This window comes from Cupressus sempervirens, chromosome 4 (assembly GCF_028749045.1).
Source record: "Cupressus sempervirens isolate cs-2001-9-10 chromosome 4, ASM2874904v1, whole genome shotgun sequence".
Taxonomy (NCBI): Eukaryota; Viridiplantae; Streptophyta; class Pinopsida; order Cupressales; family Cupressaceae; genus Cupressus; species Cupressus sempervirens.
Window position 1 is genome coordinate 108231251 of NC_143121.1, and position 26000 is coordinate 108257250.

The 26000-nt window shown below is 36.4% G+C and overlaps 1 pseudogene across 1 annotated transcript in view; it reads right to left on the reverse strand.

The window, feature by feature from the left end:
• The window catches only part of LOC149560173 (uncharacterized), a 115113-nt pseudogene extending 90094 nt beyond the window's left edge, over nt 1-25019 (reverse strand). The window contains exons 1-5 of the transcript XR_016363661.1: nt 24343-25019; nt 23178-24259; nt 22692-22983; nt 21473-22594; nt 20700-21376 (exon numbers count right to left, since the gene is read on the reverse strand). The product of XR_016363661.1 is annotated as an uncharacterized LOC149560173 (transcript). The remainder of the gene's footprint in view (nt 1-20699; nt 21377-21472; nt 22595-22691; nt 22984-23177; nt 24260-24342) is intronic.
• Nucleotides 25020-26000: the final 981 nt, after the last annotated feature.

Below are 26000 nucleotides of genomic sequence, written 5' to 3' on the forward strand. Positions count from 1 at the left end.
CTCCTGTCGACCGCTGTCAATATCACCTGCCATGTCCATCCGGGGCCTCTTTTGGCCTGCAGAACCCTTCTGCCCAGTGGTTGTGTCCAAGTGCTTCCACCACATGATAGGAGGTTCTCCCGGAGCCAATGGTCCAGGCTTTGCCTCTAACTCATCCGTTGGAATCATCTGTGCTGCTGCATCAAGGAAGAGACCAATTGCGTAATGGGGCATATAGAAAGTCTTGTGCTGGAGAGTCATAAACTCATGCATCCGTTCAGCCAGCACAGACGCCCAATCGTACACTTTCCCAATCATTATTCCGTTCATCATGGACACCTACGAAAATGAGATATCAGATGCCCTAGAGGATCCCGTGAGCCTGCTCTTGACCAAGTCCATAAGACATCGCCATGGCCCCTCCTGAATGTCGATTTTCTTTAAACCCCTTCCCTTCGATGTCTCAACTAATGCCGCCTGCTCTACTTCAGTCAAATCTCCACATACTAATCTGATTAAAAATAGCTTCCCATCCTTTGGAATTTTCTTCGGCTGAATCTTTTTGTCCTGCTGCCCTGGAATGCCAAAAATACGTGTGAAATCGACTGCCTTGAATGATACCACCAAGTTCCTGCCCAGATACTGAAATGTGCTCCTCCGAGAAGCTCTGCCATATGGTAAATAGTTTGTAGCGGACATAATGTATCTAGCCGACGGATACCTTCGGGAAAGTTTTTCGAAAAGTATTTATAACCCCTTCGGGAAGCATTGTAATCATCTTATTATTCAAGCATAATGTAATGTTCTGGCATATGCGAATAATAAGAAGAGTTTTGCTGTTTGTGTTCGTGTTCATTATCTGTGTGCAGTTCTTAATTAACCTATGCGGTAAACATAAGGGATATCGATGCTGGTCAAATAACTGATGGAAATGAATGACAGCAGAAAACAGATTGTATGGAGGGTGGAGGCAAATCCCAATCTGAAAATGCTAAAACAAAGATTGATTTTGATACATTTGAAACTGGTAAAGATGCCAAATTGAATATGTGGGAGAAGAAGCTCAGATTTTAGAGGAAAGCTATATCTTGCACCTCTTACAACAGTTGGAAATCTTCCTCTCCAAAGATTATGCAAGCTTTTAGGAGCAAATATCACTTGTGGTGAAATGGCAATGTGTTTCAACCTTTTGCGGGGACAATACTCATTCTTATATTTTTTTAAAAATTTTACCTATCCTATGCTCTATGACTTATTATATTTTTCAATTGACGAGGAAATGAACTTTTGAACTAAGCTCGTGGATTTGAGTTATTGGGTGGATTTTGCGCGATCCGGATATATTCGCAGTAAATGGATCATCTATAAGGAATGTCTCTATTGTGATTTTATTTCCGGCATTATTATTTAGTTTAAATTTTAGAGTTTTAAACTATTATTAAGTTGTGTCCTTTGTAAATGTTTTTTATTTATTTTCTATAAATTTTAATATTCGGATAAGTGGACTGGGTCATTATTGCATTTTAAATTTGATAAACATAAGTATTGTAAAATATTTAATTATTTTCGTATTTATGTCTAATTTGTCTCCGCAAGAGTTAAAGTGCATTTTAGACTAGTTTAAATTGTGTTTATATAATTGATCCGTCGCGTCAAAATTATTAAAATTGTGTATAGTTAAATATATTAAACTTTATAAAGTTTTATGTCTCAACTTATAATGTTGACTCTGATTGCCCATTTAATTAAGCACTGGTCTTTTACTCCTGATTCATAATCCGTATGCTGGCAACTGTCTCATTTCTTTCCATTGAAGAATTAATATATTCATTTGTTGCAATCATCTGTACTAATCACTTTTATTTTTAAAAAAATCATACAATTATTTACTTTTATTCTTAATTCAATCTTAAAGCTTTCTATAATTCTTGCCGTTTTGAAAGCTTTCATTGCATTCGTGTTTTAACCAATCTGCTATAAGCATCTTGGATCTAAAGTTGTTGTCCAGGATCAAGTATACCCGCCTCGATTTTGCAGAGCTGAAAGCGCAGGGGATTTGGATCACATTGATCGATCCCATCAAGTTGGCCTTAACCGATTGGATATCCCAGCATCGAGCAGGCAAGGCTTGTAGGATTCCAATCTACGGTTTTGGGAACTAACAAGTCCTTTAGAGGGTTTAGCTCTCTGCCTTGATTCCTTCTGGGAATTATTATGCATTATTGTCCTCTTAGTAGTTAGTCCTTAGAGTAGTCTATTTCTTCCTTCGATTGGTCTCAATAGAATCCGTGCTCTAAAAGAATTTATCATCAACTATAAGAAATCACTAAATCGGTGATTGGTCTTATAAATTTTTTACTAATATTCCTCGTGTCCTTTCCAGTTCCATCTAAATATTGTTGAATTATCAATTCCTCTTACTTCAATCCTTCCCCTGACTACTCATTTCTATTGATATTCTTTATTTTGTCTATGCTGACATGTACATGTTGTGTCTTGTTTGATCTAAGATGAATTCTATTTGTTAGATGTTGATGTTGAATGAGTTATGTGTTCTTTATTTTACTTCTACTTCCACGTCTTCAATGAAATTTTTTGTTCTTATATGCTGATCATTTTTTAATATTCATTGTACGGGATGGCAAGATCATGCTCTGATACCACTATAATGTCCCTTGGTCAACTAGCTCATAATATTAGAATGATATTCTCAAACCCCTACTTGTGCAATCAATTTCTTCCCAATAATTCTTTGAAGGTATGAGTTTAGCTTTCTTAATACTACGGCAATTTTTTCCTTATCGAGAAATTTTTAATAAAGACAATATCATCTATATAGCATAGACATGATTATCACACTGTAACATATGGACGGTATATCTCTTTTATGATGTATTTATCTGCGATGTCAATATTGTAGAGCAAACTATAATATCCAATTTTGGCCCATAAGCCAAAATATATTATTTCTCGGTAAGTCTTCCTTGATTGTTAGTATTAGATAACTAATTTAACTACCTCGGACGACTAGGATGGTAACCACCATAGAATGACCAAGAAGTTGGTTTAATTGGTGCTGTTGTTTCTTGGCTGATCATTGGTATACTTGTTTGTTGTTATCCACTTTGATTCCTCCTGTTAGATTCCTCTCTATAAACTGCACTCTTTATATGCGATATCTTAGATGTAGACTATAATATGCTCCCCTTCAATATTTGTAGTGCCACTGCGGTAATCCTTTTATCTGTACTTCTTATTTGATGATTCCAATTGCTTATATGTATTCAGTTCTCTTCTAATTGCAGAGTTTTATATATCCACATATATATAGCTGTTTATATATCCCTCGTAATTGTCTTGCTAAATAAATAAAAATTTGTCTTGTACAATGTCTGCCACTGCTATTGATATATCTTATCTTCTGACTGGATTGTTCACTTATATTTATTTATCATTCTCTCTGTCTTATTCTCTTATGTCTCTACAGTATTGTTTGTTCTCTGGCTTGATGATTTCTTATTCGATAAGTTTATTGTAATATATGTACTACCAGTGACCTGAAGATTCATATAATTATTCGTGTTCTTTATCTTACATTCGAAATATGTATGCCAGTTGTAGTATTTGATCAGATGTTACTGCAGTATTTGATTAGTCCAAATAATGATTGTGTAGTTTCATTCCAAATCCATCGACTTTCTGTTCTTTTCTTCTCTAGCAATTGTTCACTGCTAATTTAATGTGCTGCTAGATATCTTCCGAAGAGATTTCTCCGATTATTTCCAACGGTTCCTTCCAGTATCTGATCGTTGCTATTTATATATTTTATTTTAAAGCCTCTCCATCTCCTATTGTGTTGGATGCTGACTGGGTTTGTCACTTTCTTCATAGATTGATGTCTATTTGCTGTGATGATGTGGATGTGAATGACCAAGTAATTATTTGTGTGATGTAAGGACGTTTCCTTTAATATAATGTTTCTAACCAGTGGCAATACCGTGTACTTATTCACTGCTTTACCAATTGTAATTGTCAGTCTCCGCTACTCTCCATTATTTGCCCCAATTTCCTATATATCTCCTATCCTTGTATATGCTTGAGTGGTAATAGTCGTGGTTATTCATTTAGTCATTCTATTTGATCTTTAACTCAATATATATACAAATTTAATATATGTTTATAATTCAATGTAATACATGTGTATTATATGAATTATTTATATTATTTAATTAAATATAATATTTGACATATTTATAATGTATCTCAATTTTATAATTTATAGTTATATCATAATATTTATTTTATGTATTCCAAATGATTAACACATTTCATTTATTTATCTAATTATATTGTTATTCATTAATTATATATTTTATTATTATATTAGCACAATATATTATGTTTAACTATGATAATATTGATTTAATATATTATATAATAATATATAGTCGACTATATAATTTTATTTTATTTCTTTTTTAAAGATATTTTTATTATTTATTATTAAATTCTATTCTAGAAGTGGGGACATTACACAAGGATAACTTACAAAAGGCCCAAAATTAATAGAATATATATGTGGATCAGCATCAGGTTGTGCACAGTTTTTTTTGATCTTATATCTGCAGAGTTATCATTCTCTCCTATATTAAAAATAAATAAATATCTTTGTAATGCCAAGACAATAAAGGGGCAAGACAATAAAGAGTCCTCAGTTTTGTAATGTCAAGGTAATGAAGGGGCAAGACAGAAAAAGGTCTTCATCTTGCAATGTCAAGACAATGAAGGGTCAATATAATTATATGTTCTTCTAGAAGGAGTTCTCGTACACACTAAAGATTGACATCTTTTGTTTCAAGGAGATTGGTGCTGAGGAATTTTACTAGTGGATGCATATTGATAGGTTCTATGATCATCAATAGAGCTTAGCCATGCATTTGTCCAAATTATAATCAATCTTCTACACATTCATAAATATATATATGTGATATTTTGTTGTTGGGTTTTTCTCCTTCAAGTTGGAAGGTTTTTCCAAGATAACTCATTGTGTCCAATGTTGTATCTATTGTGTCTTATTGTTCATTAATTTTGTTTGTTGTTTATCTTCATTTCTGGTATGAAAAATCAACTTGGTACCAGATCTGGTTCAAGCAGTGAAGTCTTCTTCTCATCTGATTGCAGATATATATTCTGTTAAATTACAATTGTTGAAGACTAGAGCATGAAGAATTTATTTGAAATGGTGAGAATTCTTTATAGCATGCAATAATCACATCAGGAACTTTTGGCATGAGATCTCTATGTTGTGTAATGTCTCAGAAGCATCACATTACCAGTACCAGTGAAAACATTTGGTAATCCCAGAAGTGGTTACATTCATTTTGCAAATTGGTATCTAGAATCTTCATGCACTGTCGGCTATATCTCTATAGGCTCGAAAAATCTTATTATAGTTGCTGCCAAAGTTAGTATTTGATTTTATGGAACTTGAATATCTCATTGTGCTTGGTTAGGAGTCTGTGACAGTTGCAGTGAATGCAAGCATCAGGCCCAAAGCTTGTTTATGGGTTTTTTTTCATTATTTGCATCAAGTGTTTGAAAAAGGAAATCAAGGCAAAAGACACAAAATCATTTGCAGGCCATCAAGATGGTTTGCTTCTGTTGGAACCTTCCCTTCAGTACTATAGGAGGGCACGTGAGAAACTATAAATAACTTATGGATAATCCTTGTGAGTTGCATGTGTATAAGATTTACCACTATCATTCAAGTGAGAACATCAGAAGGAAGAGATTAGCATGAGAAAATCTAATTGCTGTTTAAACTTGGCAAGTTGGAAAGCTTGAGTTCTTTGCTGATCATTCTTTGAAGTAACAAGAGTTGAGCGTAGAATTGAAGACTTGTCCAATGCTTGGCATTAAGCTTCCTTTGTTGGTGCGGAAGCACTTATTGTTGTGCAGTTACTATTCAATATTAAATATCACTGACTCAGGACAGTTTTAAGTATATTTCATCTTTGGCATGTAATCAGAGAATACTCTAAGCATAGCAGAAAGCAACCCAGGTTTTGGGCTTCTCAAGATAATGGTCTGCAAACATCTTGTTGTGAGGTTTTCACACCATCGCCCCAAAACTTTGGGGACCCACTTTTTTTTAGTCGCCTTGGCAAATTTTTGAGTTGTCAAAAAGATTTATGATTTGATTTTTTGTGAAAACTTTAAGTCTTGGATGCCTTTAAGCCCAGAGAGAGAGGGTTAGACTTATTTTCACCCGGTTTCAACTTGATTTTCTAGAACAGCCAATTTCATCCTTAGGCCGGACAAATTTCAAAGAGCAACACTTGGCAAGATAAAATTGTAAATTTTGTACTTAGACAATTTGTTTGAAAATTTGGATGTAATTGTATAAATTTAGATAATTTTCAAAAAAGTGAAATTTAGTTAGACTTGAGTTTTTGGAAAATCTTGAATTTCTTTGGTGAAAAATGAAAATTTTTTTGTGAAGATGAAATCAAATTGCAAAATCAATTTTAGACTCTAGAAATGATTTTATTTTTTGTCAAAAAATTTAAATTACTTGTCAAAATTGATTTGAATTAAATTCCATAAAATTGACTTAAATGGATTAAAATTTGTCTTGAAAATTTTTAAACCTTTGATGAAATTGGTAATTTAATATTGAAAAATGGCTTTTGGCTAGCCAAAATCCAATTTTAATGATATATTAATTGCTAAATCATCATTAAATGGAAACATTTAGCATCTCCAAGGCATTATTTACTTTTTTTTTTGCAATTATGGTCTAATTGGCAATTTAAAAAAGTAAATTTCATCTTGACAAAATTAATTTTAGCTAAGCATTTAACTGGGAGCCATGTCTTGTGTTCTAATTAATATTTTTTTGCTCCCAAGGTCCTAGTCGGCCAGCTAGGAGGGAGAGGCAAGTGGGGTATAAGAGGAAGCTCTTCCCCCTTATTTCTTCATTCCTCACTCCTCTTTGGTGCTTAGGCGATTTTTGGCGAGGAGCAAATTTTCTCTTCCTTGAGCGATTTTCCTAAGGCAGATTGGCATCTTCTTTGGGTGATTTTTCCAGCTAGGGCAGATTGGCATTATTGTTGGCAAATTTCTTCATGGTAGAGATCTCTATGTTTGGTGATTTGATTGAGAGCAGATCTGCACTCTTCTTGCTTGGAGAATTTTGTGGGAGCCAAATTTTGAGGGAGCCAAATTTTGTAGGAGCCGAAATTTGTGGAAGACAAAATTCTGATTTTCAAGAGGGGCTGTGATTTTTGCCCTAGTTTGGGCGATTTTATTTAGAGGAGGTGATTGTGATCAAAGGTCTGATTTTTTGAGGCAAATGGGGGACAATTCCAAGAGCACTAAATTCTGATTTTTCCAGTTAGGGCCTCAAGATTTGCAAGGGGTTTGAAATTCTCGAAGTCTGATCCTAAATTCCAAAAAGAGGACCCAGATATTGAAAAAGGTAATTTCAAATCATTTAGAGTTGAAAGGGGTCCTTAAGCTGATTTCCTTCTTTCGTTCTTGTCTAGATATTGTCTCCCTTGGTTCTTCTTGCATTCATCATCCACCACTCAACCATCCTAGCATAGGTTGACGAGATGGTAGATGTTAGTGCAAGCAAGAATCGTAAGGGAACAAATACTAAGAAAGACAAAGAGGATGTGATGCCCAAAACAACTTTCTTCTTGAAAATGAGACGAATAACCGATACCAATGTCAGTACAGTAAACATGATACAGGTAAAAATCCAAAAAGAGACTCGACTATTGGTAAAGGTAATTTCAAATCATTTGGAGTTGAAAGGGGTCCTTAAGCTGATTTCCTTCTTTCGTTCTTGTCTAGATATTGTCTCCCTTGGTTCTTCTTGCATTCATCATCCACCACTCAACCATCCTATCATAGGTTGACGAGATGGTAGATGTTAGTGCAAGCAAGAATCCTAAGGGAACAAACACTAAGAAAGACAAAGAGGATTTGATGCCCAAAACCACTTTCTTCTTGAAAATGAGACGAATAACCGATACCAATGTCAGTACAGTAAACATGATACAAGTAAAAATCCAAAAAGAGACCCGGCTATTGGTAAAGGTAATTTCAAATCATTTAGAGTTGAAAGAGGTCCTTAAGCTGATTTCCTTCTTTCGTTCTTGTTTAGATATTGTCTTCCTTGGTTCTTCTTGTATTCATTATCCACCACTCAACCATCCTATCATAGGTTGACGAGATGGTAGATGTTAGTGAAAGCAAGAATCCTAAGGGAACAAATACTAAGAAAGACAAAGAGGATATGATGCCCAAAACAACTTTCTTCTCGAAAATGAAGCAAATAACTGATACCAATGTCGATACGGTAAACATAATACAAGTAAAGGACAGACTAAAGGAAGGACAATCCACCTTGGCATAGAAGATACAGAAGGAGGTTGCACATCATAGCCCAAGCGTTGACACTTCTATTCCAACCATGATGAGCAACATTGGGGTGGCACTTGATTTTGAAGACATCATAGAAGAGGATATCAATGAGACAAGACTTGGATCAAGATTGGATGAGTTAGGAAAGGTTGCTATCAAGAAGAAACATTTGAACACCCTTTCCTCTCTCAACGTCTTTATTGGATATGCAAAAGAATATGAGAAGGAACATGAGAAGACACTACAAGCAACAAGCAGCATGGTGAAATCAGCTGAACTCAAGATGAAGTATACATCTTGTCCTCCCATGGAAGATGTCAATCAGAAGTTAGCTAGGTTCATTGCCTTAGCTAAATGAATGAAAGAAAAAAAAAAGATTTATATTAGAAGATCATTTGATGTAAGCCCAAGTGGCAATTTCTCTTTCTTCTAGGATAGGACAAGTGTCTATTTCTGATTGGCCACCATTTTGGTGCCTTCTCATTGGTTGCTACTTTTTCACTTTTTTCATTGGTCCATTGGTGAGGTGGCATCTTCTCATTGGCCAATGGGGTGACAACCCTAATTAGGGTTTGTAAGATATAATTTTGGCCCTTGATTTTGCCTCTTAATCTCGGCCATTCATTGTAATTTGGAGCCTCTATATAAGGCCATTTTGCTCTCATTTGTGAGGGAGTTATGTTGGAGAATTGTTGCCCAAATACTATCAAAAATGTTTTCTATTCATTGTTGTGGCTTGCATGGTGGATATACATGATCATTTTGGTGTATTGCATGGTTCTTCTCATCTCTCAAATTAAAGTAGGATTTCATTTCATATTGTTAGAGTAGAAGTAGATGGCTAATTGTGTGGTGATGTTAGTGAATGTTTGATAGGGATCTACAACTAGGCCACTAGCATCTTAGCCGCTAGTTAGGGAGCCTTGTGTGGTAAGCTAGTTCTATTTTCCTTTGAATCATTGCATCTATGGAGGTGGAGCCGCTAGTTAGCTTTCATTAGATTCAATCCCCGTCCATTTGCTAATCTTTCCATTCATAGGAGTAGGAGTAGAATAGAAAGTAGTTTGGTAGTTGGAGTTCGTTCTTAGAAAGTTAGAAAGGAAGGTTAAAGTCATCGAAGCATTATTGCCTCTGCCTCGCACAATCAACATCATTGCCAGACACACCCTCCATCACCATCACCATCAACATTATCTGTCAATTGCACATTTCACAAACCCATCATCATCACCACCATCCCAAAGCCCAGGTCATCCTCGAATGAACAGTGTAAGGCCGCCTACGTGATTACTAGCAAATCACATCAATAAAACTGAGCAAGTATCCACAGGTGTAAGGAACATTGGAGTTATTCTCATGTCCCATGAGCATTAACTTTTCAAGAGAGGAATTCTATGTTTGATACTCCATATCAAATATTCAATTGCTAATGTGTTAGGTAGTGGTACAAAGCTCACATAAACACATCTTTGCTACTCGAGGCCAAATTTCCCTTAGATATTTGTGTTATAATCTGTTGTTCGTTACAAAAATTTTTCTACTAAAAGTTGTAATAAATTGTTAAAGTTAATTGCTCAACCAATGTGAATGAATGATGAGATTACACAAAACATGTAAAACTAGAAAAGCACTCTAACTGAGTGCCAACAAACTATTTTACCAAATCACTATTAGAAACTAGGTGAGAATTGTCGATCAAATCCATAGGGGATTATATTAGGGGTGGTATTTGTTTCAGTATCTGAGCTGTTGTATTGTTAACATGGCAAAAAAAAATATAGAGTTTCATAGCTTTTGTTCTTTTCGCAGAAATTGCTTGGTGCTTTTGTTGCCGGTTGTGGCCTTGTTGTAATCTTTTTCAATCCCTTAGATCCATTTGTGGTCTCTTGTTGGACATATCTTATCTCAGTGAGGGTGAAATTGGGCTTTGAGTAAGCTAGCTTAATGAGATAAAGAGGGAGGATTTCTTTAGGCTCAAGAAGATTCAAGGGTATAAGAAAAGGGAGTTTGAGCGACAAATGGAGAGTGTCAAGTCCTTAGCAGAGGATTAGCAAACGGAGAAAGGGGGTTTCCATGCAAAAGGCAGATGATATGCATTCAATATGGATTGACAAAATCAAGAATATTATTTTCTAAAGTGATAATGTGTTCGCTTTTAGAGGATCACTACAAACATAATAGCACTACCATAATGTCTGGTATGTACTTTCCAAATGCCAGCGTCCTCTTGTATTTGTATGAGGAATAAACCAAGAGAAGAGACATGTCCCTTCATGGGACATATCTATTGATCAATATAATTAATATAATGGCAAACTTAAGTATAGTTGTAGGTATATATATATACATATATATATATATATATATATATATATATATATATATTCACCATGTACTATGAGTAATGGCCTCCCAGAACATCAAGTCGCATGATATTCACCAAGTACTCTATGTAATGGCCCTCCAGAGCATCAATTTGCATAACATTAACCATGCACTCAAAAAATGTTTACAAGATATTTGCACGTGCATTCTCATAATGCTCACCATACAAACATCCACCATGCAAAGTATAATCTTTCATGATCTTCATAGACATTGTAAGATATTCATCACAATAGAAAATTAAGTTAATATAAGATCGTCACCTTTCAATAACTTCTGCAAATACAAGTGACATCATTTGGAAGTTCTCACTTCCTCGCGATGTGCCCCATTGAAATCACATAGTCACGAAGTAATTTCATGAATCACAATCCTCTTGACTGCTACAATTTATTGATCACTAGAGAATCCATCTCAACATGGTTTACTCCCTCTGAATCAATATGATCAAGATTGCCAAAGGTTGACTAAATCATATCCTCTATATGCTCCTTCAAATCGATGTGTTAGACTCCCTCTGAACATCAATTTTTTGAGCCCCTTTACCTTTGAATAAGTGTCAATTTCACTTTGAATATCAATCTCCATTTTCCTTTTCTTGCAATAACATTCTTGGAGGAAAAGATCAAGCCACATAACTCTTATAAAAAATAAAAATAAGAGAGAGAAAAATAATAAACAGTTTGCATTCACAGAGAGAACGAATTTGGAATTCAGAAATTAGCCAGATAAACCCCCTGGCTAATTTCTGGCAAAAGATGCGGAAAAAACAAATAGAAAACTGATTTTGACCAATGAAATGCTTATTGAGCAATTGCCAGGATCAATTTATGATGCTATAGATCTTTTCCAACCGGAAATCCAACCAAATGATGGATCAAATCACTACATGGAGAAAGCCGTGTGCAATGAAAATTGCAAGCACGGTTTGGGGAGAGATTTCTTGCTCCTATTAAAAAGAGCAGATAATCCACTCCATCCGATGAGCTCCGGGTTCAAGTCCCGGGCAACCTAGAGTACCAGAATCTAGCACCTAAAAGTATTTTGTCTACTTATTGCAGATCCAATGCAATTCAATGTTATCCATTGCTCTTAACAAGCAAGATAGGTAGCATCCCACTATTCGGGAATCATCCTTAAGAAATGAAAGGGTCTTTCTTACCCATCGAAAGAGTTTTGTCTAATCACATTTAACTCCAAGGTAATAATATTTATTACCTTGAATCATAAAGAAAGAAGATTATTTCTATTCAGTTTATTAAAAAGAGCTTCGGATCAATGGAAACTAAGAAAATTGATTCTTATAATAAATATAAATAAGAACTCCATTGCAGAGGGTATACCTAAGCAGCCATTTAAAAGCTATGGGAACGATGGAACCTGTGACTGCATAAGATCATATAGAAATCTTAATCATTCATTGGAGAGAAGCAGACATTGATCATACAATTAAAACTTCTTATGTTCTAAGACACTTAACAAATCGAAAATAAAACAGATAACCTGGGGATAGAGGGACTCGAACCCTCACGATCTATAAAACCAACGGATTTTCCTCCTACTCCAATTTTCATTGTTGTTGACATTGACATGTAGAATTGGGCTCTATCTTTATCCTCGTACAATTATGACTTCCAAAAATGGATTGTATCCAATCCAAATTATGTTGATTTGTTAGAATAGCTTCCGTTGAGTCTCTGCACCTATCCCGTTCTCGGAAAGGAAACTATTGTCTCTAGAAATCGGATTTGGCTCAGGGATATAAGATCATTTCAATAACATAGATAAGTATAATATGTATTCAATATTTTAATGTCTCCTATTTATTATTTTCTCATTAATATATATATATATATATATATGTATGTATGTATGTATGTATGTATGTATGTATGTATGTATGTATGTATGTATGTATGTATGTATGTATGTATGTATGTCCTTGATGCTTTCTCAATATACCAAATATTCATCAAAAATATATTTTACTTTATATAATGTTTATTGCCACCTATATTTTCAGTTATACTATCTCACATAATATAACTACAAAAATAATCATTAATAATGATACATACTTAGCGAATTGGTGTCTGATGTTTCTTTCTCCCCTTACATATTAATAATGCAAGGAATTCAAAAAATGGAACTAAAATCATATTACACCATATATACTTACCTTAAAGGGATCAATTCTCAATGTTATCAACTCCCCCCAATATTTCTCACACACTGTGACCATTGTCACTGTCTTTCCAATGGCTTCGATATCAATGATTTCTTCCTTCAGTGTTGGTATCCACTTAGATACTTTACATGGTGGCATGGAATATTTCAATCATTTATTAACTCTTCCTAAGTTTGGCATGGAATATTCTCACTGCTCCCCTCCTCTCAAATCTAAGCGTCAAAATACTTGTCCTATGAATAAATGGTTTGATGACGATTGTAAAGCTTTTTATAGGTCTGTTCGCTTTGCTTTTGAGACTCACTCCACTGTCTTCACCCACCTACGTTTATCTTATATCCATTTTCTTCACCACAAGAAGCGTTCTTTTGCTTCTTCTCAATGCAAATCTCTTTGCTACACGCTTATCCAAAATCCCTAGACTTTCTAACATACCCTTTTCCTCGTTGTCCCCCTTCGCACTCCATCCTTGACTTCCACTCTTTGACTTCCCAAACCATTTCACTATATGACATTCTAGGTCTACCATCCCTTCATTCCATTCCACCTCCTTACTATCATCTGTTCACCTCCTCCAGTATCTTTGAGGCCATTAGATCCATGAGATGCAGTAGAGCTACGGATAAGGATTGTTTCCAAGCAGAACTTTTCAAACTTGGTGCTCCAGTCCTTGGTTCATATCTTCCTACACTCTTCAATAAAGTGGTTTGTATTGGGTTTCTTGCGACCTAGTCACGACATGTGATTTATCCTATTCATAAGTTTGGGCCTGCTTCAGACCCAGGTAACTACAGGACTATCATGATCAAGCATACCTTTGCCAAACTTTATGCCATTGCTCTAAACACCATGTTATCTAGAGAGATTGACAAGAGAGGTTGTAGGGCTAAAGGGCAGGCTAGTTTTCGTGCTGACTATCAGACTATGGATCACATCTTCATGATGAGGGCTATTATTAAGGAGGCTAGGCATCGCTCTGAGAAAGTTAACTGATGTTTTCTGGATTTTTGTAAGGCTTCTGATTTTATTCATAGGATGGCCCTATTTCAGAGACTTAGTGAGATTGGGATCTCAAATATGTGACTGACTGCTATTATGAGACTGTACGAGAAGGTGACTGGTAGGCTGAGGACTCCAGAGGGCTTTTCTGATCTGATTCAGAGCACCATTGGAGTGAAGTAGGGCTGCCCTCTTTCTCCTACTCTGTTCGGATTGTATATTGACAAGCTCGAGGATTTTCTTGCGAACTCCTCGCATCCTTGTGACAGGTGCTATTTGCATCAAGTTTTAATCTCCATTCTTCTTTTAGCAAATGATGTTGTTCTCCTGACAATTTATAGAGACTCCTTAATGGTTTGGCCTCTTTTTATGATCAACATCAGCTTGTGATCAATCTAGCTAAAACTCGTGTTATGATCTTTAACTACTTAAAGACCTGTCATCTGCATTTCTTTTTCTAGGGGCAAGAGGTTGAAATCATTTCTTCATACATGTATCTCACGGTTAAATTTTTGGGACCCGCTTCAGTTTGAGATCGGCTATTCAATCCAAAATTAGCAAGGGCATGGGGTCTCGAGCCATGATTGAGAGATAGTGTTTCAACATCATTTTCAGGACATTTCATCCAAATTGTCCCTCATGGACTCCTTGGTTAGAGCGACCATTCTTTATGGCTCAATGGTTTGGGGGCCCTCTCTTCTTGCCTCTAATTGGGCCTAACCCGCACAACATTGCCTTAGCCAAGTTTGGAGCTCATCCTTGTAGACTTGTGACTACTTTTGACTTGATCTAGTTTCTCCACCAACTTCGTGGTTTTATTGATTCTAATGTTGACCGTCACAGATACTCTCATCTAGCATATTGTTCTTCAGTTCAGATTATGAGATCTAACAATAGCACTAGATCCTGCTGTTGGTATGCCCTGGCCAACTCTCTGTTGGGTTCGATCAAGATTGACATTGATTGTCTCCCTCCATACCAGTTCTCGTTAGATGCTCCTGCTCATCTCCTCCCCTCTCGTCAGGAGTTGAATGAGTATATCAGACAAGATATCTACAAGCGGTACATTATCATTATTTGGAGTAATCCTCCTAGTGGATTACATCCTAAGATCGCATTTTATGCTAAGAATTTTCTTGAGATTCAGAATGGTATTATTATGCTACCTGCTTATCTCTATTAGTGTTGGTGTCATGCCCTTCGATTCTCTTTGGGCTCCTTTAGAGTTGGTTCTCATCGTCTTTGGGTCTAGATTGATCACCATATGGGCAAAGAAGATCGGGTTTGTAGATTTTGTACTTTGGCAAAGGTCGAGACTGAGACCCACTTCATATTTCGTTGCCCTATCTACTATGAGATTAGAGGGAGATTTTATTGTCTTTTCAAAGACTGTTTCTCTCTTTCAGAGTTCTTCAACTATGTTGACCAGCGGTATCTTGCACTTTATCTTCAAGAGGCCACCCAACTTCATGAACATACCCTTCAGTTAGTCACATCTTAGGACCATACCTCAGACCAGCTCATCACCACCTTTTTCCCCCGCTTGTCTCAGTCACAAGGTGTGAAAAGGCCATCTAGCATCACTCCCTCCAAATCGGTCAAACATTTTACTAATCTTTCCAGGCAACGACACTCCCCCAACGGGCCTTGGCAACGATCTATGACTTTGAATCGTACACGGTTATATCCTTCAGTGACTGATTACTTTGTACCGAGGAAGGATTCTTAGTCCTTACCTTGTGATTCTTGGTCTTGTGTCTTGTTTTGTTTCTTTTTAGTCACCATTTGGTGCTCCAATGGTTGTCAGCTTTTTTGTTTATATGCTCAATCCCATAAACCTTGTGGTTTTTCATTGGACATTAATATTATTATCTTCTCTTATCTTATCTACTAAGATCATTTTCGCTCGAATAGGGGAGATTAATCCTCCTGCTGTCCAAGATACGATCCTAGACTTGGAGACCAAGGAGAGTGTTTATATGATATGCCCTGAAAATTGGAGTAAGGTCAATTTTCAAAAGAGAATCATCCTCTTTCATGCCCTCTATATCCAAATCATATACGCAATCTCTAACACCTAATCCTCTTTGCTCCTCTGCTTGCCTTTGTCTACCTCTAATATGGATCTTCTCAAGCATCTGGTATAGAGCCCTAACTGGAAACTTTTGCAAATAATCGCTCAATCAAGTCTAAACTCTTCAGATTGTCGAAGGCAAGAAATGAAGCCTCATACACCATTATCAAACATTTGTTCTTATCCAAGCATTACATAATCCGACAAAGCTAATGATACCTAGATTCTGATGTTTTTGGCAAAATGCATATCGTCTTCATAGAAGCAATCATAATCATTGTATTTGAATGTGAGTGCATCCAGGGAACACAAGAAAATATATATATAGTATCTCTGACATGATTTTGTCCTCTTACGAAACTTATCCTTCACCAACTATGCAAAATTAATTCACATACACGATGGCCCTGTAGCAATCATTTTAACTTATTTTGTTGTTGCTAGTCGATGATGTTCAACTACTAACTTCAATCTGTCAAAATTGACATACATTAGTGCCAAAAATGTTACATTAAAGGGGTCCTCAATCTCAGTGAGTGCCTTGCAGTGTCGACTATTGGTAGTAAAACCCAGGCAGACACTCACAGGTTCAATGCGTAGACCCAAAAGGCAGTTGAGCAAATGCGAATAGAACACGTATTGCCTAGATTTAAAAATGACCCTTAATTCTAAATAATTATAAGCTCTAAACAATTCGAAGCAGACAATTTCAGAATTGAAGGCGATAAAAAACATGCAAAGTGGCATCATGTTTTTCTGTAAACTACTTTTACGTCATTTCATGCACCCTTGGTTGTTATCCTCGAGGTAGCTGGGAGTCAAACCTGAAACTTCCAAAGCTACAGGCATAAATTAATACACCTTTCGATTTGACAAAAAATGTTTCCTACTCATTGCTTGTAGGTCATGAATCTATCTCTCTACCAAAATCACAATCCTAGCCCAAGGCTTGGATTTGTATTCATTGCCTCCGATAGATCAACGGACATCTTTTGCATGATAACGTAGTATTCTGATTATTCCTAACAAACGACCCGCTCTGATACCATGTTAGTTTTAAAGGATTGTTGTGAATATAATAGCACTGCCATAATCTCTGGTATGTACTTTCCAAATGGCAGCGTCCTCTTATATTTGTGTGAGGAATAGACCAAGAGAAGAGACATGTCCCTTCATGGGACATGTCTATTGATCAATATAATTAATATAATGGCAAACTTAAGTATAGTTGTAGGTGTCTATATATATATATATATGCATCATTGTAATTATATTAATTTCACTTTGATCTCAGGCTTATCCTATTAAAGCTACCAAAACATTAGCATAATGCAGCTAGTTCCTTGATATATTGCAGCATGAGTAGAAGCTCGAGAAGCGGTAAGGCTTCGAAAGCTCCTTGCAAGATTTTTTGGTCAATCATTGGAGCCAACTATAAATTGTTGTGATAATTATGTTGTGTGAATCTCTCTTGTAAAGCTTGGTGTTGTGGAGGATGTTTCTCTTGCTAAGAGAAAGTCTCAGCATCAGTGACCCTTTTATGTGTTAAAATGCATATTTCTCTGAGATGGAGAAATATGAGGTGAAAGCCCTTGAGAGATGTTGCTCTTTCCACTTATGGGAGTAACCGTAGTGGATGTCATGTTGAGAGACTCCATGGCAACATCATGTTGAGTGACTTGTGATGAGCACTTGTGCAAATGTTGCTTTCCACACATGGGATTAGCCATGGTGGATGTCATGTTGAGAGACTCCATGAGGACATCACATTGAGTGACTCTGTAATGAGTACGTGTGCTCATGTTTCTTTCCACACATGGGAGTAGCCGTGGTGGACATTATGTTGAGTGACTCTATGACATTATTACATTGAAATATTTCGTGATAAACTCTTTTCCTCAAATGGATGTAGTGATCATGAGTGTCATTTTCAGTGACTCCATGATGTTATCGCATTAAGAGATTCTTTAATAGATTATTTTCCACAAATGGGTGTAGCCATTGTGGGTGTCATGTTGAGAGACTCCGTGACGTGGATATCTCAAAAAATACCTCTCTAGCTAAGAGGGAGTGTTGATGTTATAGCTACTGGTGTTTTGTCTCTTGTAGTTGAAATATATAAATATCTTTGTAACATCAAGGTAATAAAGGGACAAGACAACAAAAGGGTCATTACTTTGTAACATCAAGCTAATGAAGGGATAAGACAACGAAGGGTCCAATGTCAATGTAATGAAGGGATGAGACAACAAAAGTTGTTCATCTTGCAACATCAAGACAATGAAGGGTCAAGATAATTATATATTCTTCCAGAAGGGATTCTCATACACACTGCACATTGATATCTTTTGTTTAAAGGAGATTGATACTAAGGAATTTTATTAGTGTCTACATACTGATAGGTGCTATGTATTGGAATTAAATGCTCCAATAGTTAGAGTGTTAGAGAATGAATGAAACAAGATTGTAGATGTGTTTGAGTTAGGTGTCAGTAAGTTCCAATTAGCTGTCAAGTTCATGTGTGTGTTGTCAACCATAAAGTAGTTTGCTGTCAGTTGTATTAGTTTGTTGTCATTTGTCTTAGTATATTAATAGGATCTTGAGGAATTCGTATGACTCTATGTATTTGTAATTAGTATTACCAACCAAAAATGAGAAGCATCAAGTTTAGTCTCTATTTTTGAATTTGTTGTTCTATTTTTCCAATATGGTATCAGAGCCATCTTCCCATTAAGTTGTGTGTGTTAGATAAGAAGCTATCAAGGAGATGAGGCCTGGTGAAGAACCACCAGATCTTGATGGTGATGATGATTTCATTAAAGATGAAACAATTATTCTATTTTGAATACTCAAGGAATTGAAGATAGGAAATGTAGTAGAGGCTCATTGGAGAAATGGGTCAGAGAAACAATACCTCATTGGGGTTATGAGACACACATGTGTAGATTGGTGTCCAATAGGTCAAGGAGATCAAAAAATCTGGAAGTTTCGCATCATACTTTAATGAGGGTTATGAGGCATTTCATGTGCAAATGGTGTCCAATGGTGTTTCGAAGCTGGATGATAGCTACATGCCTATACCAGCAGTTGGAAGCAACTTGAAGAAGCCTTACTAGTCTAAGAATTGTTTTCAATGAAAAGAATATGCATTATGTATTTCCTATTGTATGCCAGTTTAATGTTGTAGCATTAAGAGGGGGTGTTGGAATTAAATGCTCCAATAGTTAAGAGTGTTAGAGATTAAATCAAACAAGATTGTAGATGTGTTTGAGTTAGGAGTCAGTAAGTTCTAGTTAGCTGTCAAATTCATGTGTGTGTTGTCAATCATAAAGTAGCTTGTTGTCATTTGTATTAGCATAATAATAGGATCTTGAGGAAGTCAAATGACTCTATATGTTTGTAATTAGTATTACCAATAAAAAACGAGAAGCATCAAGTTTAGTCCCTATTTTGAATCTGTTGTTCTATTTTTCCAATACTATGATCATCAATTCAGCCTAGCAACATGTTTGGTCAAATGGTAATCAGTCTTCTACACATTCATAAATATATATAAGTGATATTTTTTGCTGGGTTTTTCTCCCTCAAGTTGGAGGGTTTTCCCAAGATACTTAATTGTGTCCAATGTTGTATTTAATGTGTCTTATTGTTCATTTATTTATTTTTCTGTTTAATTCAGTTCTGCTATGAAAAATCAACAGTTTTGAGTCAGGAGATTTGGTTATCTTTGATTATGGCCCTCCACGCAGTCATCCTTGAAGAAAAGCATTGTAGCCTGAAGACACATTTCTATGGACCATGAAGAGTGATTAGGTGGATAGGCAATGTGGCATATGAGTTGGAGCTTTCGGAGAACAATAGAATACATAATGTGTTTCATGTCTCTTACCTTAAAAACGCACTTGGGCAGGGAGTCACCATTTCAGAGGAGCTTTTTCCACTTGATGATGAGGGCAAGCTAGCATTGGAGCCAGATGAGATTGTAGACAAGGAAATGTAACTTTTATCAACAATACAACCAACTAGTTATTTAGCAAAATAAAATATCCCTGTTTCCTTTTAATATGATCACAAGCTATGCATATCGAGAAAGGAAAAATAAAGTTCAGTGCGTTATACAAAGCATAGACAACATCTTTTGCTTCTTACAAAAACAAAGCATCTAAGTGGACCTAACTTTACAAAATAATTTTGACATCTCCAAGTAACAGTCTCCTATTTATTTGAAAAACAAAAACCAGTACAATCTCCTAGCAATACTGCTTTCAACTAGATTCATCACTATTAAAATGAGAGCTCAATAAATAGTTTTATTAGGCAAATCGTTTATTAGAACAGTACTTATATAATGGGGTTTGACTCTTTGTTTTACAGAAAAAAGACTCTAGTCTGCAAGATGTATCCTTCAGTTCCATTGACCTGCTTTAGTCAGTTCCTATCTTTCTATCAACATACGCACTATCAGGTTAGTTGTGCATTGTAACCAAAGTTTAGCATGGCTTGTGCTAAGCATTTCAAAGATATATTTGAGGAGCAAATTTAATTTGTATTTTTTTGTAGTTAGCAAGGCAGAAAACATTTTTCATTCATTGCTTTATTCTCCAGTGAATAAACTAAATAATCTGAACTCAAAGTACATACCTTGTCCCTTTGTCCATTGCTTGAGCACAGAAAATACGACAAGTTGTGCAGCTACTAGAAATACTGTTGCATAGCAACTGAGACCTAGCATAGCAACTTCTACAGCCACCTTCAAGAGACCTTAAATTTTCCCCTATCCCTTCACAAATTGATTCTCTATCCTGTTCTATAATTCTTTCGTTGTCGGTGTTCTCCTTTGTATCAAGAATATGACAAGGTTCTTCGATTTTCCTGTAATAGCTCATCCTACCTTCCTTAATATGGATTCCTTGGCCTTGGCCTTCAATATGGATTCCTTTGTTGTGTCCTTCAATATGGATTCCTTTGCATTGGCCTTCAATAGAGAGATTTTGAATATTGTTCAGCGTAGTAATGACAAAATGTGCTCTATAAATGAACATAATCTTCTCAGCTCCTCGGATACATGCTTTAGCACTAAAAAACTCTTCACCATCTCTCTTAAAGGCAATTTTCATGTAATGAGCAACAGTGTTCTCAAGTTCTTTAGAGTTGAGCTCCAAATTAAAAAATATAACAATTCCCACAAATTTGGAGTTACTTTCTACAGGTAATGACCACATATCTCTGAAGTTGGAAGATGGTAATTCCAAGTCATGCACTTGTGGGCATTGTGCATGCATTCCTGTTTCACTCACGTCCTGAAGGAAGGGCATATCCTGTAAATCCAACGGGCAAGCCAGTAATCAGTTCCTGTCATGCCTGATAGCTCATTTATTTAAATAATATTATATGCAGAGTATGCAAGAACTTACCTTCATAATTTGGATCAGGTCTAATCCAATGAACCCACTCAAGCACAATTCTTGTAAACTTTTCAATCCTTGTAAACCTTCCAGACTTCTGATGTTTGTGCAACCCCTTATGTCTAGCTTTATTGATGAATGCAATGAGCTCAGGTCTGGCAATGCAACTAGGCATTGGCAGTTCCGCAGGGCTAAAATTTTCAAATTTGAGAAATTTGAGAAATACGAGATTGTCTTCATTTGCTTACAATCTTCTGCTTCGATCCTCACAAGTGATCCAGGAAGAGAGGGCAATTCCAATAACTTGTCACATTTATTCAGAATAAGAGTTTTCAGGTTTTCAAGCTTACCAAGGCTGGAAGGTAAACTATTAAGGAGGCTATGTTGTAAGTTGAGAATCTCCAATGTACACAAATCTTCAAAGTTTGGAGGAAGACCGTTTAAGAGATGAGAACCACTTGCATTGAAACGCATCAATGATTGAAGCCTGCAAAAACTATTTGGGAGTTCAATTAAGCTCGCATTCTTCCTCAGTTCCAAAGTAATAAGATTTGTAAGCATTCCAAAACTTTTGGGGAGCCCACATAGACAAGGGCACTCATTCACAAACAATTCACGGAGGTTTTCAAGATTCCCCAACTCCTTAGGTAACTGAGATATGCTACTACAGTTATTCATCTCCAGGCAATTGAGATTCCTGAGCTAACCTATTGATGTAGGCAAACTTCTTAGCTTGAGGCAGCTGCTTAGAATGAGCTTCTTCAGATGACTGCCTGTTTCAAAGGGAGGAAGCTCTTCAATCATGTCTAAACATCCTATATCTAGTTCTTTTAAGGATCTTAGAGTCCCAAATGTATTTGGTAGCTTTCTAATGAACAAGCAACCATTTATAGAGAGCTTTTCAAGTGATGACAGCCCGCTGATGCTCTCTGGAAGTTCTTCTAGATTTTTACAACCTGATAAATTCAAGCATTTTAGCTGTAGCAGAAGGCCAACTGTTTCAGGTACCTTTCTTAGACTGGAACAATTTTTCAAATCAATAATTATAAGGGATATATAATTTGAGAGATCAGGCAACCTTTCAAGGTTAACACACCAGCTCAGCAGAAGAACTTTGAGATTCTTGGGCTTCTGCAATTGAAAGGCACTTTCTTAATTTCAGAGACACAGAATTACATAAAATTGAGAACTTCAGAAAAAATTTGTAGGAAAGAAACTCATAAATTACCTTGCATCGAGAATTTTCACTCCAAAGTTCTTTTATATTGCATGAATTGTTTTTTTCTGGCACCCAAATCAAGAACAACAAGATGTTCCATATTCCACTCAGATGGCAAATAATGCCATGGACAAGAATTCCATCTGAACCATCTAAGATTTAAAGATAATGGTTGCAGATCACCTTGAATAATGGTCTTGTCCAAGGAAACTAAATGAAGATTTCTCATCGACCTCATATTCTCAACTGTAATGCTCTGTTCTAAACCCGAAATAGAGATGCTTTGGACACTATCCAGAACCTAAGCAGACATTAAAGAATGCGCTGGTAAGTTTAAGAGTGCTCTCTTCGCAAATGAGTTCGTATTGAACTCTGAAGCCAGCATTTCTAAAATTATCTTCAAATTTTCAACTTAATGCATGGTATAATCCCAATATTTTCATCACCTGATAACCAAATCACAAAAGAAGCTGGCAGCAAAGAAGAAATGCTTACCCGATTTTTTTGTAGCGCTTGATAAGCTTCATTCGACTTCCAAAGCCTGCTACGCTTGCCCGGATCCCGAGATTCATCCCTTGCAATCGCTCGCCCCATATCCCTTAGATGATCATGCATTGAAATGACTTCATCAGAACCTATTTTGATGAGTGACTTCAGTTTTAGGTTGAAGAGATTAATGTGTGGATTCAGATTCAGATCTTCCCAGAAACTAATTGCACCTTTTTGGTCATACCCCACAAAAAAGCAAGCAATGTCAAGGAAAATTTCCCTTTCCTCAGTGTTGAGATCTTGATAGCTGATTTTAAGGCGACTGTATATGTCATCAAACCTTGCACTTTCAAGCTGTCTTTGTGTCTCATTCCAACATATTTTGTCTTCGTTCTTGTATAAGAACGCCCCAAGAACTTCCAACGAAAGTGGAAGCCCGCAACAAGCCTTTACTATCCTTTCGGACAATCTTTTAAAATTATTATCTGGACTTGGTTTAAGAAAGGAATGCCAACAGAACAATTGCAGAGCTTCATCCTTCCCAAGTTCAAGCAAAGGATAAATGCAAGTTTCATCATTGAAGACACTCTTGTCACGTGTTGTGATAATGACTCTGCTACCTTCTGAAAGCCACTCTGCACCCAGGGCTTCAATCTGCTTTTTGTGATCTACATCGTCCAGAACAACAAGAGCACGTATAGAGTACAAACGTTCTCTCATTAAAGCTTTGCCATGATCAACATTGTTCACTCTAATTTCAATTTTCAAGAGATCTCTCAAGATCTGTCTCTGCAATTTGCAGATTCCATTGATAGGTTGAGCACTGGCACGAACATCAGACACAAAGGAAACTGCTCCAAACTTCTAAAAATGTCGTTATAAACTGCTTTGGCTAGCGTAGTTTTCCCGACACCTCCAGTGCCCCAAATACCAACTGTATAAGCTTCTTTGCCATTCACGCCAAACTTAAGCAACTTAATAACTGCATCCCTTTCAGTCCAACAGCAGACTTCGTGATATCCAGTGGAACGTTGTTCAACGTGTTCAGAACATCTGTCACAACACGCTTGATGAGTTTCCCCTCATACCTGCAGACTCACCATACGCAGGAGATCAAAATTAAAACTTTAGCAAACCCTAAGCAAATAAAGCTGAAAGGGAAAGAAAATACCCTGATGTTGTGTGCATAGACCATCCTGATAAAGATGAGACATAATACAAAGCTTCTTTCCATTCAGTAATGGTCTCCACCGGATATCTCTTTTTCTGAGAGTGACTCGCAAAAGCACTGGCATACTTGCGCGTGTCTGGATATCTGACATCCGCAGGTTCGACGTCATAAAACAAGGGGATGATAAGCCCTTTGGAATTTCGCATCTCTGTAACTTCCTTGAGGCACCATGGAGAATTGGCATAGTTCGTGGAGAAAATAGGAATGTGAATACATGTGTCCTCAATTGCCTGCCTCAGGCTCCTATCAATGTTATCCCCTTTCCTTAATCGTTCGCTGTCTAGAAAAACATGAACGCCTGCAGCACTCAGCGATTCACCAGTTTTTGCCTTGTATCACTGCCTCGGAAACTTAGAAATACATGATACTTCTGATCTCCCAACGAAATCTTCTTCGATGGAATATACTCCACCATTTCTTTTGACCCAAGATAGGAATGCAGTGTATCTGCTCCAAAACAGAATCTCGACACTCATTAGAAACTCGGTTTGCAATTTGCTTTGAAAGAGCTGTGATTTCGCCAACCACATGAAATACCAGTTCCTGAACTAGGTGTTTCTTCTTGTTGACTAGCGAATCCCACACGAAATACCACATTTCATAGTCGTGTGGAAAAATGGCAATGTGATCCCCAAATGTACCATTTATTATGCCAATTGTGCAATAAGTACACCGAATACATGTAGAAATTCTTTTTTAATTTCTATACATTTGGACAGTGAAATTTAAAAAGATGGATAGAAGAGAATAATAGAGAGACTGAAGAGATATTGCATTTGCTTTGAAAGAGCTGTGATTTCGCCAACCACGTGAAATAGCAGTTCCTGAACTGTAGGTGTTTCTTCTTGTTGACTAGGGAATCCGTCAACCACACAAAATACCACATTTCCATAGTCATGTGGTAAAATGGCAATGTGCTCCCAAAATGTACCATTTATTATGACAATTGTGTACTAGGTAAATCGAATAGATGTAGAAATTCTTTTTTAATTTCTATACATTTTGACACTCGTGAAATTTTAAAAAGATGGATAGAAGAGAATAATAGAGAAATCGAAGAGATATGAAAGAAATAGGAAGGTTTAAAAAAGGTGAGGTAAAGAGATAAATGTAGAGGAAGATATGAAGAGCTATAAGCTATGCATTTTGATAATCTAATGAGCTAAAAGAAAGTTTGAACATCATTATCTCACTCATATGAAATTATTAGTCTCTGCCTATAACTAATGTTCCCACTTGACCCCCAATCTCCGACACATTAATTTTCGATCGCATAATATATAGTTTCTCAGTAAGGTTTCAGGCATAATATTATTTAATTCATTTAACAGATTTAATTTTTAAAATGCGATTGGACGTAAACCAATTTCTCGGGTGAAAAATGAAATTTTCAAACAGGAAAAAATGAAAAAAGGGCTATCCCGCCTTCGTCAACTGCACAGCATCGTTGAAAAGACTTGGGCACGGGTTCAAGGGAGGTCTGCTCCTGCCACGTCAAGCCCATACATCGTAGGCACCTCCACAAGCGTACCCCAATCGGATAACAATTCCTGAAAAAATCCCAGTCGGCCAAGGGCTCCAATCCCCATCTGCCACGA